Here is an 18852-nt window from a genome sequence, read left to right as displayed (position 1 = left end):
GGCATTTTGGACTGAGGAGCCCTAAGTCCGGGGACCCTTTCCTCGGAGCCCGGTGGTGGAATGCCAGGGCCCGGTCTCAAGAGCAACTTTTGTGACCCTGGTAGTTCTGCCACTAATGTCAGTAGGTTTTATGTTTTTTTAATTTTTTACTATTTTTTTTTCTTTTTTAAAATTTTTTGTAGGAGAGAAAGAAAGAGAAAAGGAGGAAAAGAAAGAAAGAAGGATGGAAAGAAAGAAACGAGAGAAACAGGAGACAGAGAGAGAAAGAAATAGAGAAGTATAGAAAAAAAAGAAGAAGGGGGAGAGAAGATACAAGGCTGGCGGGGAGTGTGGGCGGGGCACACACAGGAGAGGGCAGGGGGGGCAGGACCAGCTTTCTCCTCTCCCGTTTGTGGTGGGCAGGGAACTGTCAGCACTGGGCACAGTAAATCCTGACAGATCCCCCACACTGCAGGGAGGGGGGAACCCAGCGGCAGCACTGCAGGAGATGAGGGGGGGGGGCTGTCGCAGGGGAGCATAGAGGAGCCCAGGGCAGCAGGAGATGGACAGGAGGGGCGGCACATAGAGGAACTGAGAAATGCAAGGTGCGGTTCCTATATGTGCCTCCCCTCCTATCCAGGCTGCCCAAGCCAACTGGGCAAATGCCCGATGTGCCCTATGGCCAGTTCAGGCCTGAGTGCAGCTTACAAGTCCTCAGGCTCCATGCAAACTGGGTGCTGGTAGCGTTAGCTGTGTAAAGTCACATTAAAAACGTGAGTTTTTTTAGTGTTTTTGCATTAGCATTTTTCCACGTTTGCATTTTTTACAGAAAAAAAAATTTTTTTTTGCTAAAAAAATGTCAGTTTGCCATGTTTTGCCACATTTTACCACATTACAGAGTTTTTACAGTTAAAAACTGCTCTAGAAACCCACTAGTTCTGGGGGGGTTTTCCAGCCAAAAAACACTGATTAAAGCCTATGTGTGCATGAACACATAGGATACCATGCTGAGGAGTTATCACATCTGGTGATTCTGTAAATAGTACCACACCTCCCAACTTTAGAACCCGAGGGCATTGGTTTGTACAAAAAAACTGACAACTTTGGGCACCACAAAGAGAGTATCAATGTGGCAGGACACAATGAGGTTAATTTACTAAAGCTGGAGAGTGCAAAAGCAGGCTCACTTCTGCATCGAAACCAATCAGCTTCCAGGTTTTATTGCCAAAGCTTAATTGAACAAGGTGAAGCTAGAAACTGATTGGCTACCGTGCCCAGCAGCACCAGATTCTGAGTGCTCCAGTTTTCATAAATCTTCCCCACTGTGTGGTAGCGGATATTTGGTGTGGACAAACTGATAACAGTCCGAGCAGCTTAGCTACATAGTTAACTGCTTGCCGACCGCCCTTGTGCATTTTACTGCCTGTCCACCCACCCCTGTTTGAGTCCCGTGATTGGACAAAGCAGGATTTTGTCAGCCAGTTTCAGCCAATGTTTCATGGCCCTTGTAATCTCCACCCATGCTCGCCTCCAGGACTTTTTTTGAGCCTCTCCCATCCTATGGAATTCACTGCCCCAATCTTTCCAACTATCTCCTACTCTGTCTACTTTTAGGCAATCCCTGAAAACTTTTCTCTTCAGAGAAGCCTATCCTGTCTCCACCCAACAACTGTACATGTACTTTCTTCATCAGGCCATCCCCCAAAGTATTTTTCGCTCTATAATACGCACCTAGATTTTAGAGGAGGAAAACAAGAAAAAAAATATTCTGAACTACCGTAATAGATTGCAGACATAGTACAGTAGATGACCACAGACTGCAGACATAGTACAGGAGATGACCATAGACTACAGACATAGTACAGGAGATGACCAGAGACTGCGGACACAGTACAGGAGATGACCAGAGACTGCAGACATAGTACAGGAGATGACCATAGACTACAGACATAGTACAGGAGATGACCAGAGACTGCGGACACAGTACAGGAGATGACCAGAGACTGCAGACATAGTACAGTAGATGACCACAGACTACAGACATAGTACAGGAAATGACCAGAAACTGCAGACATAGTACAGGAGATGACCAGAGACTGCGGACATAGTACAGGAGATGACCAGAGACTGCGGATGTACTACAGGAGATGACCAGAGACTGCAGACACAGTACAGGAGATGACCAGAGACTGCAGACATAGTACAGGAGATGACCAGAGACTGCGGATGTACTACAGGAGATGACCAGAGACTGCAGACACAGTACAGGAGATGACCAGAGACTGCAGACATAGTACAGGAGATGACCAGAGACTGCGGACACAGTACAGGGGATGACCAGAGACTGCGGACATAGTACAGGAGATGACCAGAGACTGCGGATGTACTACAGGAGATGACCAGAGACTGCAGACATAGTACAGGAGATGACCAGAGACTGCGGATGTACTACAGGAGATGACCAGAGACTGCAGACACAGTACAGGAGATGACCAGAGACTGCAGACATAGTACAGGAGATGACCAGAGACTGCGGACACAGTACAGGGGATGACCAGAGACTGCAGACATAGTACAGGGGATGACCAGAGACTGCGGACATAGTACAGGGGATGACCAGAGACTGCGGACATAGTACAGGGGATGACCAGAGACTGCGGACATAGTACAGGGGATGACCAGAGACTGCGGACATAGTACAGGGGATGACCAGAGACTGCGGACATAGTACAGGGGATGACCAGAGACTGCAGGCATAGTACAGGGGATGACCAGAGACTGCAGGCATAGTACAGGGGATGACCAGAGACTGCAGACATAGTACAGGGGATGACCAGAGACTGCAGGCATAGTACAGGAGATGACCAGAGACTGCAGACATAGTACAGGGGATGACCAGAGACTGCAGGCATAGTACAGGAGATGACCAGAGACTGCAGACATAGTACAGGAGATGACCAGAGACTGCGGATGTACTACAGGAGATGACCAGAGACTGCGGATGTACTACAGGAGATGACCAGAGAATGCGGACACAGTACAGGAGATGACCAGAGAATGCGGACACAGTACAGGAGATGACCAGAGACTGCGGACACAGTACAGGAGATGACCAGAGACTGCGGACACAGTACAGGAGATGACCAGAGACTGCGGACACAGTACAGGAGATGACCAGAGACTGCGGACACAGTACAGGAGATGACCAGAGACTGCGGACACAGTACAGGAGATGACCAGAGACTGCGGACACAGTACAGGAGATGACCAGAGACTGCGGGCACAGTACAGATGACCAGAGACTGCGGACACAGTACAGGAGATGACCAGAGACTGCGGACACAGTACAGGAGATGACCAGAGACTGCGGACATAGTACAGAAGATGACCAGAGACTGCGGACCGCTGACCTTGGGGGAGCGGAGAGGGAAGGCGGCTACCCGAATTTGACAGGTACAGGTACCCCTCCCCGTAGTCTTGTGGGACACGTGCCAGGTCCCAGAAGACTACAGGTGGCCATTCACAAAGCGCAGCGCTTCTCGCGCATGCACAGTGGGAACCCGGCTGAGATAAAGGAGAAAAAATGTTTTCCTTCCATTTAATTATAAACTATATACAAGGCTTATGTTCACCTAAATTCAGCGTGCTTAACCGCTTGCCGCCCTGCCACTGTGTATATACGTGTGCAGGGCGGCAGTGGAGCGCAAAACCACGTTTAAAAACGGGTTCCGTGCTCCCGACACTTTCGCCGGCAGGGGGCGCGCACGCGCGCTCCCGCCGACCCGCGGGTGACACTATTTGATCCAGGAGGGATCAATCATTAGATTTCAGCCAGTGATTTCTGGCTGAAATCACATGATCGGTCCCTGTCCTATCCTGTCCTGTGTTGACATACACACAGGGCAGGATATGATGTCATTCTTCTCTGCCTGGACACATTCCGTTCCAGACGGAGAAGAAGACATCCAAAAAGTGAGTACACAAGCACTACACTACAGTTAGAACACTCTAGGACACATTTAACCCCCTGATCGCCCCCCCCTCCAGTTAACCCTTCACTGCCCTGTCACCAGTGTTACTGATCAGTGAAGCGATTTTTACTGATCAGTGTCGCTGGCGACTTCCGATAGAGTTAGCGCCCCTCCCAGATAGCGCCAGATTGCCCGCCAGTACACCAGTAATCCCGTTTAACCCCTTGATCGCCCCCCCCCCTCCAGTTAACCCCTTCACTGCCCTGTCACCCAGTGTCACTGATCAGTGAACCAATTTTTACTGATCACTGTATCAGTGTCGCTGGCGACTTCCGATAGAGTTAGCGCCCCTCCCAGATAGCGCCAGTTTGCCCGCCAGTACACCAGTAATCCCGTTTAACCCCTTGATCGCCCCCCCTCCAGTTAACCCCTTCACTGCCCTGTCACCCAGTGTCACTGATCAGTGAACCAATTTTTACAGATCACTGTATCAGTGTCGCTGGCGACTTCCGATAGAGTTAGCGCCCCTCCCAGATAGCGCCAGATTGCCCGCCAGTACACCAGTAATCCCTTTTAACCCCTTGATCGCCCCCTCCCCCCTCCAGTTAACCCCTTCACTGCCCTGTCACCCAGTGTCACTGATCAGTGAACCAATTTTTACTGATCACTGTATCAGTGTCGCTGGCGACTTCCGATAGAGTTAGCGCCCCTCCCAGATAGCGCCAGTTTGCCCGCCAGTACACCAGTAATCCCGTTTAACCCCTTGATCGCCCCCCCCCCCTCCAGTTAACCCCTTCACTGCCCTGTCACCCAGTGTCACTGATCAGTGAACCAATTTTTACTGATCACTGTATCAGTGTCGCTGGCGACTTCCGATAGAGTTAGAGCCCCTCCCAGATAGCGCCAGTTTTCCCGCCAGTACACCAGTAATCCCGTTTAACCCCTTGATCGCCCCCCCCCCCCCCCCAGTTAACCCCTGCACTGCCCTGTCACCAGTGTTACTGATCAGTGAACCAATTTTTACTGATCACTGTATCAGTGTCGCTGGCGACTTCCGATAGAGTTAGCGCCCCTCCCAGATAGCGCCAGATTGCCCGCCAGTACACCAGTAATCCCGTTTAACCCCTTGATCACCCCCCCCCCCTCCAGTTAACCGCTTCACTGCCCTGTCACCAGTGTCACTGATCAGTGAACCAATTTTTACTGATCACTGTATCAGTGTCGCTGGCGACTTCCGATAGAGTTAGCGCCCCTCCCAGATAGCGCCAGTTTGCCCGCCAGTACACCAGTAATCCCGTTTAACCCCTTGATCACCCCCCCCAGTTAACCCCTTCACTGCCCTGTCACCAGTGTCACTGATCAGTGAACCAATTTTTACTGATCACTGTATCAGTGTCGCTGGCGACTTCCGATAGTGTTAGCGCCCCTCCCAGATAGCGCCAGATTGCCCGCTAGTACACCAGTAATCCCATTTAACCCCTTAATCCCCCCCCCAGTTAACCCATTCGCTGCCCTGTCACCAGTGTCACTGATCAGTGAACCGATTTTTACTGATCACTGTATCAGTGTCGCTGGCGACTTCCGATAGTGTTAGCGCCTCTCCCAGATAGCGCCAGATTGCCCGCCAGTACACCAGTAATCCCGTTTAACCCCTTGATCACCCCCCCCCCTCCAGTTAACCCCTTCACTGCCCTGTCACCAGTGTCACTGATCAGTGAACCAATTTTTACTGATCACTGTATCAGTGTCGCTGGCGACTTCCGATAGTGTTAGCGCCCCTCCCAGATAGCGCCAGTTTGCCCGCTAGTGCACCAGAAATCCCATTTAACCCCTTGATTGCCCCCTTCCCCCCCCCAGTTAACCCCTTCACTGCCCTGTCACCAGTGTCATTGATTACAGTGAACAGATTTTTACCGATCACTGTATTAGTGTCACTGGTGACTTCCGATAGTGTTAGCGCCCCTCCTAGATAGCGCCAGTTTGCCCGCTAATGCACGGGATTTTTTTTACCAAAAACATGTAGCAGAATACATTTTGGCTTAAATTTATGACTAACTTTGAGTTTACGATATATTTTTTATAGCTGAAAGTAGAAAATATTGTTTTTTTTCAAAATTTTTGTGGTTTTTTTGTTTATAGCACAAAAAATAAAAAGCGCACAGGTGATCAAATACCCCCAAAAGAAAGCTCTATTTGTGTGAAAAAAAGGACGTCATTTTCGTTTGGGTGCAGCATTGCATGACCGCGCAATTATCATTTGAGTTAGTGCAGCGCTGTATAGCAAAAAAAGGCATAAATTACAGTATCTATACCATAGTTTGTAGACGCTATAACTTTCACACAAAGCAATCAATATACACTTATTGGGATTTTTTTTTACCAAAAACATGTAGCAGAATACATTTTGGCTTAAATTTATGACTAACTTTGAGTTTACGATATATTTTTTATAGCTGAAAGTAGAAAATATTGTTTTTTTTCAAAATTTTCGTGGTTTTTTTTGTTTATAGCGCAAAAAATAAAAAGCGCACAGGTGATCAAATACCACCAAAAGAAAGCTCTATTTGTGTGAAAAAAAGGACGTAAATTTTGTTTGGGTACAGCATTGCATGACCGCGCAATTATCATTTGAATTAGTGCAGCGCCAAACAGCAAAAAAAGGCCTGGTCATTAAGGGGGGTAAATCCTCTGGGGCTCAAGTGGTTAAAGTATAACTGTTTTTTTAGATTTGGATACAATGATGAGGGAAAGAAACCCTGCCAAGATTCTTATTGCTGTCTGTATCCCTGTTAAAAAGACTCATTCTTTATAATTGTCCTAATCACCATGTCACTGGGAATATAAGTGTGGGTAAACTTGTTCCTGTGACAGTTGTCTATGTGGAGATTTCTCGTACATTGGAAAAATATCCCTATCGACTATACAGGACAGGAAGTGAAATTAAATCTTCCAAATGTGACATAGATGGCAAAAAAATTTTAACAGTCTTAACTCTTTCCTATTCTATCTAAATGAAAAAAATGAGATAATCATGAAGGCTGCCATTGCTGAGCATTAATTCTGAAAATGCTAGTTTCCTGATTGTCATGCTGATACCTTGATTTCTCATCTGCCCTCAACCATATGCTGATTTTATGCACCCTATGTGGAATTTCATGGTTATAGCTGCCTTTTGGAAATAAGTAACTACACTCCTTACTCATTTAATGATCTTCCTATTCCATGTAGTTCTGAGGTTTATGTTTTTGGTCTATTAGATAAGGAGCACTGTTCATGGTATGTAAACATATTTTTATATAGTGTGGCCAAAATCAGGTGAATTCTCCCACTGTATCCCTTTGGAAAAGGTCGTGTGGGGGAAAGGGAACTGCCCTCTAAATTTCACACAATATGAGATCCCTGATGTCAGTCTATATTCAACTTGGATTCATAGTAATCATCCAACAAACTGCTTCTAATTCTTTTGTTTATAATGAAGCTGTCTTGTGGAATGCTTCATTTGACTTGGTGTTTTATATAAATAGCATACTCTCTTTATGTTTAAAGAATACATAGGATGTACACCCCAAAGCTCAAAACACACGTGTGTGTGTATATTTTATACACACATACTGTATATATGTATATATATATATATATATATATATATATACACACCGTGTTCCAAATTATTATGCAAATGATATTTTTCTCATTTACCTAAATAATTGATGTAAATAACAGTCAGCATAATTCTCATGTTATCAACTATTAAGAGTACAATTCAAATTTTATTGAACAAACCTCCGAATGATAACAGTATTTTTTTAAAACATAAAAAACTTACAATGCACTGTTCCAAATTATTACGCGCAGTAAGTTTCAAAACACTTTATAGGTTGTAAAGAACTGAAAATTGTCATTTGTTGTGTTTGCAGCATATTTACTGAAATCAAAGGCTATTTCAATCAAACTTTTAACAACATTTTAACTTTTTAAACATTTTAACAGGTCACGTTACATTTTAACGTAGGACCCCTTATATGATAGCAGCTTCACAAGTCTTGCATCCATTGAACTTGTAAGTTTGTGGACAGTTTCTGCTTGAATTTGTTTGCAAGATGTCAGACTAGCCTCCCAGAGCTGCTGTTTGGATGTAAACTTCCTCCCACCCTCATAGATCTTTTGCTTGAGGATGCTCCAAAGGTTCTCAATAGGATTGAGGTCAGGGGAGGATGGAGGCCACACCATGACTTTCTCTCCTTTTATCCCCATAACAGCCATTGATGCAGAGGTATTCTTTGCAGCATGAGATGGTGCATTGTCATGCATGAAGATGATTTTATTACGGAAAGCATAGTTCTTCCTTCTGTACCAGGGAAGAAAGTGGTCAGTCATAAACTCCACATACTTTGCAGAGGTCATCTTTACACCTTCGGGGACCCTAAAAGGGCAGACCAGCTCTGTTCCCATGATTCCGGCCCAAAACATGACTCCACCATGGCCTTGCTGACATCGCAGCCTTGTTGGAACAGGGTGGCCGTCCACCAACCATCCACTACTCTATCCATCTGGACCATCCAGGGTTGCACGGCACTGATCAGTGAACAGGACTATTTGAAAATTAGTCTTCATGTATTTTTCTGCCCAATGCAGCCGTTTCTGCTTGTGAGCATTGGTTAGTGGTGGCCTAATAGAAGGTTTATGCACAGTTGCAAGACTCTGGAGGACTCTACACCTTGATGTCCGTGGGACTCCAGAGGCACCAGCAGCTTCAAATATCTGTTTGCTGCTATGTAATGGTATTTTAGCAGCTGCTCTCTTGATCCGATGCATGGATCTGGCAGAAATCTTCCTCAATGTGCCTTTATCTGCATGAACCCATCTGTGCTCCGAATCAGCCACAAATCTCTTAATAGTGTGATGATCACGCTTAAGTTTTCGTGAAATATCTAATGTTTTCATACCTCGTCCAAGGCATTGAACTATTTCACTCTTTTCAGCAGCAGAGAGATCCTTTTTCTTCCCCATATTGCTTGAAAATGGTGCTCTGCTTAATAATGTGGAACACCTTCCTTTAGTAGTTTTTCCTTAAATTGGGCTCACCGGCCAATCTAATTATCACAGGTGTCCGAGATTGTTTTCAGTGATCAAAAGAGCCCTGACACATAATGACATCCATGAGTTAAACTGAAAAACAAAATATTTCATCTTTGTGACACTTAAATAGAATTTGCATAATAATTTAGAACACGGTGTATATACATATATACACTATACTGCCAAAAGTATTGGGACGCCTTCCTTTACACGCACATGAACTTTAATGGCATCCAAGTGTTAGTCCGTATGGTTCAGTATTGAGTTGGCCCACCCTTTGCAGCCATAACAGCTTCAACTCTTCTGGGAAGGCTGTCCACAAGTTTTAGGAGTGTGTCTGTGGGAATGCTTGACCATTCTTCCAGAAGCGCATTTGTGAGGTCAGGCACTGATGTCGGATGAGAAGGCTTGGCTCGCAGTCTCTGCTCTAATTCATTCCAAAGGTGTTCTATCGGGTTGAGGTCAGGACTCTGTGCAGGACTGTCAAGTTCCTCCACCCCAAACTCGCTCATCTATGTCTTTATGGTGGACCTTGCTTTGTGCACTGGTGTGCAGTCATGTTGGAAAAGGAAGGGGCCATCCGCAAACTGTTCCCACAAAGTTGGAATCATGAATTTGTCCAAAATGTCTTGGTATGCTGACTCCTTAAGAGTTCCTTTCACTGGAATTAAGGGGCCAAGCCCAACCCCTGAAAAACAATCCCAAAATTATTGCATCTGCAATGCAATGTTTGCTTTGAACTGTCATGAATGGGTTAAGTTCATGACAGTTCAAAATACAGCAATCTGTGATTGGTTCCAGCTGCTCACATACACCCATGGTTCAGGGTGCTGTGATTGGCCCCATGTATTATGTAAGAGCTGCAGGTCAATCACAGCTCACCAGGAAGAGAAGCAGAGCTGTTATGAATCAGATTGATTCATAACAGCTTTGTTTTCATTGTGATCATGTGACCGCATAACGATCGCATGACCACTAGGTCCTGTTCACCGGAATCTTCATTCAGCTGTTTCCGGTGGACAGATGTGGGGACGGGGGTGGTTTGAGTGCCCATTAGGTTGTACAGTGCCCCCCTGTGTTGGTACAACATCAGAGACATACAGGTACATCGCTGGTCCTGTAGCTGCTGCCCGTTTGCAGTACATTGCGGGCGGATGGAAAGTGGTTAAATGCTGGGATAAGTGTATAAACGTAGCAGAGGAGTATGTTGAAAAATAGATGCAGTTCCCACACTTGAAATTTGTTCTTATTATTACATCAACTCCGAAGTCCTGGTTTGACTTGAATTCCCTGCGTATAAAACTAATTTTGTAGCAGCTCTGGTTAAGCGCATAAGTAGCTAGAATTATATTAAAAAATGATAGGAGGTTAGCATTCTGTCCATCACCCATTGACTCACACAACATTAGGACTAGCTACAACTTTAGTCGTTGGCTAGTACTGAATTGATATACACATGCTTATAGGCCATAGATATTTTCCAGCGTTTTGACAACCTTTTTTTTAGCATTTATGAGTACTTCCAGTGTGCCAGGTGCTTATTACTGCCTAGCCTTAACAACCTGATTTTTTGCAAGCAATACAAGAGATTTGTTTCACTGCCTCTGAGTAGTGACCTGCAAATGGCAGGACCTACTGAATAGGTACAATAGCTTCATTATGACCAAGCATACGCTGACTGAATAATAAACGCTTGAACAAAGTATAATATCTCCAAAGCCAACAGCATGAACCTACATACAACTGTCATTTTTGGAGTGCAAGGTAAAAATTTTAAACAAATTTCTGATTGGCTGATATCAGTATTACATTTTTAGCATTTCAGTTGTTATAAATCAGGCCCTATGAATTAAGCAGGACTTGATTGTAAGAGGTTACATAGTTACATAGTCTGGCTGAAAAAAGACAAAAGTCCATCCAGTTCAACCATTAAAAAAAAAAATTATAATCCTATACCCACCGTCGATCCAGAAGAAGGCAAAAAAACAGCAAAGCAGGATCCAATTTGCTCCTGCAGGGAAAAAAAGTCCTTCCTGATCCCGAAAGGCAATTTGATATTCCCTGGATCAGCTTTCTATTCCACATTTTCACAGCTCTCACTGTGAAGAAACCTTTCCGTGTTTGGAGATTGCATTTCTTTTCCTCCAGACGTAAAGAGTGCCCCCTTGTCCTCTGTGATGACCTCAGGGTGAATAACTCTATACCGAGTTCACTATATGAACCACTGATGTATTTATACATGTTGATCATATCCCCCCTTAATCTCCTCTTCTCAAGAGAGCATAAATTCAGTTCCTCTAATCTTTCCTCATAGCTGAGCTCCTTCATGCCTTTTATCAGTTTGGTTGCCCTTCACTGTACTTTCTCCAGTTCGCTAATGTTCTTTTTGTGAATTGGAGCCAAAACTGAACTGCATATTCCAGATGAGGTCTTACTAATGATTTGTACCGGGGTAAAATGATCTCTGTCTCTGAAGTCTATACCTCTTTTAATACGAGAGAGGATTTTGCTCGTTTTAGAAAGCGCAGCTTGGCATTGCATGCCATTATTAAGCTTGTGATCTACCAGAACTCCCAGATCCTTCTCCACCATTGACACACCAACACACATGTATAATACATCATGTATTCTTCATCTAAACCCATCAGTGCATCTTTTCTTTTCAAGGTAATAATCTTTTCACAAAGTAGGTCAATGAGGCATATGCGTCAGGTTCCAGGCAAGCTGCAGGCAGTGTACGTAAACTTGCGGGTACAGATAAAAATATATTTTCTCTGTCTTTTCACCTCCTGTTACAAGTCAGTTCATCTGGTGTGGAATTAATTGTAATATGCTCTTGTTTCAGAAATTATTTTTTTTAAAACTAACACCTCCTGCATGACTTGTGTTTCCCCGCCAAATGTTCCCATTGCATAAAATATGTACATTTCAAAATGGTTGGCTTTACTAATCTTAACCCTTCATAAGTCATACTTTGAATATTACAAATGACAGAAAAATAAAGTCAATAATGGCATAATTCTTTTTTGTTTATGAAAATCAACTACACATGAGTTCTTACACTTGGTCTATATGGCCTTTACCTTGTTGTCAGCTGTCAAATGATATTTTGTCATGTTTTTAACATCACATTTATTATTCTCTTAACCTCACCGACTTTACTTACTTCAGGTTAGTGCCTCCGAAAGTACTAAAGGCTTTAGATCAACAATGATAGACTCCATATTATCTCAAACAGAACAGGTTTTTTCAAGATATGCACATTAATATTCATACTAAGTTGAACCTTTTCTTCAAGCCAAACCCAAACGTTTAGCAGAGAACGGCATTTTTTTAAGGGAGAATGCTGTGGACTGTGGTGTAACGGGGAACTCTGATGTAAGAGGGTTTCTGCTCACAAAATCCCCTACTTACATCAAAGTTTCCAACATTCCCCCTTAAATCAGGGTTCCCAATGTCCCCCTTACATTTGAGTCCGCAGAGCACCTCCTACATCTGAGTCTTTAATGTACTCACTTGTTCGGAGGCAGGAGAGAGAAGAGAGAATTCTTTCACAGGCAGTGGAGTAAGAAGGCTCAGGCATCAGCACCTCTCATTCACAATGTATCTGCTGGCGGCTGGGCTTCCAATTTCCCACCCAGACATACCTTTTCTTTGGCACAGCATGTGAAGGATTGGCGTGTGGCAGGCAGACTCGGGGGTAGGGATGGGAGGAGAAGGAGCAGATCGTACCCTCTCTCCTTTTCTGTCCACACAAGGAGGGTGTGGGGAACTGTGCTGGCTCTGGACAGTGTGAGAGAGAATATCACAGACACTCGGCTTAGGCAACTCAGCCACCTCTCTGGATGATTGGCATCCCTGGTTATTGGGGTGTGCCCTGGAACAAACAACTCAGTTACTTGGAGAGCCACCATAGATGTGTGCAACCTATTGCATTAGATGTGCACCCCATGTTTTAGTTATGAATAAATGCAGTTAGTAATTTGTACTGATCACTCACTGTGTTCATTCAGAAAACGAAGGGGTCGGTAAATGACATATTTACCAGCCCTTCCCCCTTCTCCATCCTTAAACAATCCCCTGCAGCAGGTGGCAGGAGAGGAGAGGACACCAGCATCACTGTGGGGAACCACAGTTCGGTTTGAATAATGTGTCTGGGTTTCAGGTGGTCTGATTCAAAACCTGGACTGTCTGGGTGAATCCTGGACAGGTGGCATCCTTAGTCTTAGTACCGCTTTTAAGTAATTTAAGGTGCCAAGAAGTACAAGGAATTGAAATATAATAATAATAAAATATATATTGTTTGCTCGTAAAATTTTTTAAAGTTTTTACCGATTAGATATTTAATATATAATCAAAATCACACACTTTAAAATAATATTCACTGTTTTCGGGCACTTTTTGAGATATCCCAGGCAGCCTTGCCATCTGATTGTAAAATGCTGCATTAGTGTCTGTCTGTAGCTGTTTTGGGGGTGATATCACCATATGTCATATATCATCCCTCTGTCTCCCGAGGAAGCAAAGTCTGCAAAACACATCAACTTTTTTCCTACCACCACTTGAATATTATGTCAATGGACTTGTATGTGTAAAACTAACTACCTAAAATGGAGTAGTGGTAAAGGTGTTTATAGAGGTAGGAATGTTTACCAAATCCATCCCATTTGGTTCAATGGTCTTAATTGTAAATGAATGATCTAATTTGTAAAGAAATAATAACAGTTTTGTAACTAATAAAAAGTATATTAATTTTCTCAGCTGCTTGTACTTGTTTCACCCTAACAGTCCTGTTTTTTGTTTAATTTATTTTAAGATATACACATTATTAGAAATATTCTCTCTTGCTCTGATCTATTCCAATCTGTCCTCTTTTTCCCTGTCATTTATTCCTTCTGTTATTTTGGCATGGGGTCACAGCTATTAGCTAATGCGTATGTTTTTCTCTTTTCCCTCCACTATTCAAGACCAAATGTTTTTATAGACTTTTTCAGAAGCTGCAGTAAAAAGGCTTGCAGCAAGCTGTGAATACCGTGCTTTTCTTCTCCGATAATGAACTATCTGGGGTGGGATTTACTAAAACTAGTGCAAACAGAATCTGGCGCAGCTGTGCATAGTGACCAATCAGCTGCCATGTTAAATTGTTAAAGCTTAATTGAACAAGCTGAAGTTAGAAGCTGATTGGTTGCTATGCACAGTTGCACCACATTCGGTGTATACTAGTTTTAGAAAATCTCCCCCTCTGTGTTCCTGTTTCCCTATGTCCTGTATATTTGACAGAGCATAAAATAAAGGAAAAAATCCTCATTTCAAGGCAACCATGTCAAATTCCTTCTGCATAACTAAAATACAATTATTGTACACCTGTCAAAGGGAAGCATGCTGACTGCTATTGTTCAGACATCTATGTGAATACTTAAATTGAGTGGCAGTTATAGTAACGTTCAGTCACTGGCGCAAAATAGGGAATACTGACAAAATCTCCATACTTGTTCTGGGACTGTTAGTGAAAAAGTATTGACACTATTGTATCAGCATAACAGCCAGACAGTTAGCATTTACAGAATGGCCAGTAACACCCATCATTTATACTGGCTGCCTGATGTTAAGTGAACACAAGATGGCAGTATGCTGCAATTCAGCTATGCAGACTCTGTTGAAGAAAAGCCTTGTTGAACTTGTAGGCTGGCAGCAGGATCTTTGTGCTCAGACAAGGAGTAAACAGACTACATTTCCCAGAAGAGTTGGCAGAGGGGAGCATATATATTCAGAAGCCTGGGAACCTTACAGGAAGGAAGTGGATAGTGAGATACAGAGAACAGGGGTGTGGAGAAGGCTGTGCAGGATGCTGGAATTCCAGGCTGGGCTAGGCTGCCGAGTGGAGAAGTGAAGAGGGATCGCAGACCGCTGGTATCACTGACTAGCAGGACAGACATTCCTGCAGGCAGGTGGATCATGGTGCTGCCTTTGGCATCGCTCTGTAACAGAGGGAACACGGGGGCTCCCCTACTGAAAGACTACCTGTTTTGCTACCGAGGCTACAGATCGTGTGAGATGGTTCCATACCAAGATCATCATAAGTTGCAAGTGACTGTGTTAAGTTCTATTGTTTCTTTCGGTTCATTACACCTTACTTCCCAGCTTATCACACTGAGGACCAGACTGTCCAGCTTATTGCGGCCTACTGATTAGTACAAGGAACTTGCTTCTTCAGACTAGCTCACTACCTTTGAGGAGGAGTCCACCTCTGCTAAAGTCGGCTTCTGCCCCTTTTTCCAATCTTAGTAAATCTTTGTCTTCATCCTGTGTATTAGAGAAATTTCACTTAAAGCGGAGTTCCAAAAACTGTAGCTGCTGACTTTAAAAAAAACACACTTTCCTGTCCCAGAGTCCAGCGATGTTCTCTCCCATGCTACCCTTCTCCCCTTCTCTCCTCCACGGCGCCGGCATCTCAACTGTGGGCACAAGGCTGTGACAGCTTGCAGCTTTACAGCCTGGTGTCCAATGAGACTCGCTGTACCTCCTGATTGGTCCGGCAGTCTTCTGGGACCTGTGAAAGTTCCCAGGAGACTGCGGGAGGGAGGAGGGGGCTGAACATCTGGCTCACTTAGCCACGGCAAACTGAGCTGGAAGTGGGAGAGGATACCTGTCAAAAACAGGTATCTGCTACCCCCCAAAAGGTGCCAAATATGGCAGTGGAGGGGGGGAGGAGGCAAATAAGCGGAGCTTCCGCTCTTAAATTCAGCACTACTACAAGGAGCAGTTTTCCTTTTCTTGAGATTACACCATCTTGAGGGAAACTTACTTTCACACAAGGAAATATCTGAACCTTAATGTGCACCAATCAGAGCCCCATCAAGCATGTAGAAGATTGGACACTTTCTCTAAAAGATATACCAAAAGGGGGACATTGTAACTTTTAACAAAAGAGTTCACCTCCAGACTTAAACCTGGTCACCAGTAACTGAGAGCCCATAAGTGAGTTAGTCTGACATTGTGATAGTTCCTCTCACTTAGGCAGAGATATCTCAGAGGCTGGGACTGATATTAGATTCTGATTTGGCAGGACATTTGGGAGTTTCTTAAAGTTATACTGTGTTACAACACCTTGTTGAACCTTCTAGAACATTTCACTTTTATGCTCACCTACTGATATCTTTTTGTTGTGCTTGTGCTCTTAATATTCTGACCTCAATATAACCAGAATACTTGTTCGCTAGGGATGTCCTTGAGGTTCGAGTCGAACATAAGTTTGACTCAAACACCAGGTGTTCATGTGTTCTGTAAACACACAGACAGGGCATTCGGCGGGCTATTGGCCTGACCACAGGTCAGGTGCAATGCTTTGACCAATCACAGCACAATTGGCGGAGCTAGCTCCACCCAGTTGTTTACATCTGACCGGCAAATGGCAGACGAGGTGAGTGCTCGGTGGGTGCGGGCGTCAGGTTTTTTAAAATTTCATGTGGCAACAGTGGAAACCGTGATTGACGATGGATTACAATGATGGAACCATTTTTTTGTCTATAAAGGACTTGTCAAGGACTGTCTACTGACAATTTTTTACACTACACTTTTTTTTTTTTGTGAATGAGTAGCAGTACCATGTACCCCATACTTGTTCCTATGAGGGGGGTGGGATATGGGGACCCCCTTTGTTAAAGGAGGCTTCCAGATTCCAACAAGTCACCCCCCGCAGACCCCCACAGACCAGGGCGTAGGGTTCCTTTTAAATGTCCTACCAGGCCTAAAGGGCATGGTATGGCTTTTAAGGAGAAACCCACACACTTTAAAAAAAAGAATATTTTTTTTGGGGCCCCCCCCCAAAGCACCATGTCCCCATGTTGATGGGGAAAAGGGCCTCTTTCCCACAAGCCTGGCCTGTGGTTGTGGGGGCCTGCAGGTGTGGGACTTATTGGAATCTAGAAGCCAACTTTAACAAGGGGGCCCCCAGATCCTGCCCCCCCATGTAAATGAGTATGGGGTACATGGTACCGCTACTCATTCACAAAAAAAAGTGTATAAAAAAATGACAGTAGACAGTCTTTGACAAATCCTTTATTAAAACAACAAAAAATAAAGTCCCCTGAAATAGATTCAACGTCAATCAAAATGCCTGCCGCCACTGCCGACCCAAAAAAAGAAAAAAAAAGAAAGGCTCCGCCTTCGACACTGGCTCCCACTGTCTGACAGTTCTTAAGTATCTAAGGGGAGACCACCCAGTGACGTCAACCGGATGATCCTGCCCTCTTGTAAAGCCAGCACCAGTGGGTTTTTTATTTCTTTTTTCGGGTTAGTGGTGGTGGCGGGCATCGTGATTGACATTGGATCCACTTTGGGGGACATTTTTTATATTTGTGTTGTGTTTTTTAAAGGACTTGTCAAAGATTGTTAAACAGGGCTTCCAGATTCCAATAAGCCCCCCTCCTGCAGACCCCACAACCGCAATAAACGTGGGAAAGAGGCCCTTGTCCCCATCAACATGGGGACAAGGTGCTTTGGGGAAGCCCCCTGCTCCAAAACACCGCCCTATGTTGAGGACATGTGGCCTGCTATGGTTCAGGAGGGGGGGTACTCGTTTGTCCCCCACCCCTTTCCTGACCTGCCGGGCTGCATGCACACTCGGGTAGGGTCTGGTATGGACTGGTCTGGTATACTCCGATAAGGTAAGATACAATTTAGTGAATTGTCCACTGGGTGCGAAGTTTGCGGTTGAACTTTCGTTAGGTTCATATGTTCGACCACGAACTGAACAGGAGTGTGTTTGGCCCATCACTATTGTTCACCCTATCCTGTGTGTGTTTATTGTATGCTTCCAAGCCAGGGGGTTCCTACTGGTCAAAGGTTTACAGTGGCATCAGCAGGAGTCGAGCTTTAAAAGCAGGCTCAGGACAAACAGAATCCGAAGAAAATACTCAGTGGCCCTTAAGCGGGTAGCTCTACAGGCAGCCCCAATATTTCTTTTGTGAAAGATTAAGCAATACAGCCTAGACCAGAAACTGAATTTCAAAAAGCTGTTAGTGTAAGGCTGGCAGAGAAAAAAGTATGCACGATAACTCTTCTTGTCTGACTCAGATTGTTGCCATTCTTTAACCACTTTACACCCACCCTATACCAGTTTTACTGCTACAGGGTGGCTCTCCTTTGCACAATCACGTATATATACGTGATTTTGCATTTCTGCCTCATGGGGGCGTGCGTGCGCCGCTGGCAGATCACTTCTGCTGTGAACTGTCACAGCAGAAGCTGATCTGCGAGTCCCGGCAGATCGTTAGGCAGGGAGGAAAAACAGAGCTGTATCTATGTTTACATAGGCACAGCTCTGTGATGACAGGAGGGAGTGATTGATCATGTGTCCCTGAAGGGCCTCTTGTTCCAGCACCACCTAGTGTACACCAAGCACATAGGCACACACTTAACCCTTTGATCACCCTAGATGTTAACCTCTTCCCAACCAGTGTCATTGGTACAGTAATCAGTGTATATTTTTAGCACTGATCACTGTATTAGTGTCACTGGTTCCCACAAAGTGTCAGTTAGTGTAAAAATTTCCATCGCAATATTGCACTTCCACTATATAATTGCTGATCGCCACCATTACTAGTATAAAAATGAAAAAATTCCAACATATGTGCCATAACTTTTAGACACTATAATATTTGCGCAAACTAATTAACATACGCTTATGGGGATTTTTTTACCAAAAATATGTAGCAAAATACATTTTAGCCTAGATTTTTGAAGAAATTTTATTTTTTTTATTGGATATGTTTTATAGTAGAAAATAAAAAAATATTGGTTTTTTTTTTCAAAATTGTTGGTA

This window comes from Staurois parvus, unplaced genomic scaffold (genome assembly GCF_062004578.1).
Source record: "Staurois parvus isolate SC_StPar_1 unplaced genomic scaffold, SC_StPar_1.0 ptg000670l, whole genome shotgun sequence".
NCBI classification, from domain to species: domain Eukaryota; kingdom Metazoa; phylum Chordata; class Amphibia; order Anura; family Ranidae; genus Staurois; species Staurois parvus.
The sequence above is the reverse complement of the archived record's forward strand: the minus strand, read 5'-3'. Positions refer to the sequence as shown.